Here is a 1783-nt window from a genome sequence, read left to right as displayed (position 1 = left end):
AAAAAATATTACTAACTATGCTCCTTGTTGATTAATAGAACGAATTATCACAAAAGTTAGAGTTAGTTTACATGGATAGAGTTAGCAGTTTTGAAACTCTATTAGAATTATATACCAACCTTAATTGGACTGCAAGTAAAAAAAATAGTTCGAATTAGTGGTTAGCATATGGTTAATTGAATGTTTGATTTCTGTTAGTGTTAGGAGTCGGATTAGTGAGTAATGTTGAGTTGTTAGCACGTCACTGTCAGTAGGTTGAAAAAGTAAGGAATATTTAACAGCAAGATAACACAAGCAGGAATTTCAAACTGATTGCAGGAATTTCAAACTGATATCAAACAGCACAGCAAATATTGATGTAGGAATTTCAAACAAATATCAAACAGCACAGCAAACTGATTGCAGGAATTTCAAACTGATAGTTAAACATAGGACTTGTGCTATTATATTTAACTTACATTAGACTATAAAAATGGATAACTAGATCCTTTTTGGAGAGTTTAATTTGAATAAGTCTGCTTCTGAAAGCATGGATGCAAATATTGATGCAGTAAAATTTACGAGAACTTACATAAGTAGATGCAGCACGACTGTCAACCCATTCACCATTTTTCCTCTTGTGTGTTTTTAAAAATAACTCATCGGGACGCAGATCCCTTTGAAGTTCACGTGACTACAAAAATCAAATAATCCAATAATCAATACAGAATACGAGTAAAACTGTCAAGATATAAAGAATCTTCATAATAATAATAATTTGTTAGGATTTTATTACTTACAAGTTGAAGTGCAACATCAATATGAGCCTTACGGCCTGTGGTGTGGACTGCTCCGCCTCTTGCGGAAGCTCGATTGGTCTTGTTTTGAGAAGACACAGCCAAAAACTCGGTCTTTTTCCAATAAGTTTGAAGTTCAACCCAAGCATCATCACCAATCCATGAAGGTCGAGTCCCTTTTCTCCTCGCCTTCCCCAACATGTCGTTTAATCGTTTTCTTCCTTTTTTTCAAATGCGCTATAGACAAATGCATGATCGAAAGGATCCCACGAAACCTTCTCCTAAAAATAATTAAAATCACATAATTAATATTAATAACCAATTAGTTACTTTTTTAAATATAATTTGATCAACTTAAGTGACAAAAGTCAATAAATACTTACTCCAAACAACTTAAACCAATCAGCTTTCGTATCAGGATCGAGTGCAGACCAATGATGTATAGGTTTATAAAATTGTTTGCGTATCGCATAATTAATGGCACCAGCAACTTCTTTGGCAGGAACTAGCCTACAAAATACAATAATAAAACTACTAAATTATTAAGAATCATATGGATAGTAATATTCTCAACTTTCTTAACAGGTTATATATATTTTAGACAAAATACAATAATAAAACTACTAAATTATTAAATTATGAGAATATATATGACTTACCCAGTACCAGATGGTTTTATAATAACTTTCCCATTCTCATCTATTGTTGGCACAAGAGGGGTAATAGTTTCTTGACCCACCGCCTCATCCACATCTTCCTCCTCTTCCAAATTTGAAGGGCTAGCCATTGTTTGAAGGTTTATACTTTGAGGGCCAGCCATTGTTTGATGGCTTAAAGTTGGAGTAGGCATAAAACTGAATTTCTCAGAGGTAGTGGCATGAACAGGTACTACAGTTGGAGCTGGTGTTGGCATCGACGATGCAGCCTGCACAGACGATGCTGCCTGAGCTGGTGTTGGCATCGACGATGCAGCCTGCACGGACGATGCTGCCTGAGCTGGTGTTGGC

The 1783-nt window shown here is 35.3% G+C and overlaps 1 long non-coding RNA gene across 1 annotated transcript; it reads right to left on the bottom strand.

Moving 5' to 3' along the window:
- Window positions 1–499: 499 nt before the first annotated feature.
- Window positions 500–1515, bottom strand: LOC127129353 (uncharacterized). Its single transcript, XR_007806310.1, has 4 exons — window positions 1436–1515; window positions 1160–1286; window positions 780–1057; window positions 500–673 (listed from the first exon to the last, which is right to left on the bottom strand). It is a non-coding gene; the product is annotated as an uncharacterized LOC127129353 (long non-coding RNA).
- Between the last annotated feature and the right edge of the window lie 268 nt (window positions 1516–1783).

This window comes from Lathyrus oleraceus, chromosome 3 (assembly GCF_024323335.1).
Source record: "Lathyrus oleraceus cultivar Zhongwan6 chromosome 3, CAAS_Psat_ZW6_1.0, whole genome shotgun sequence".
NCBI lineage: Eukaryota > Viridiplantae > Streptophyta > Magnoliopsida > Fabales > Fabaceae > Lathyrus > Lathyrus oleraceus.
The sequence above is the reverse complement of the archived record's forward strand: the minus strand, read 5'-3'. Positions and strand labels throughout refer to the sequence as shown.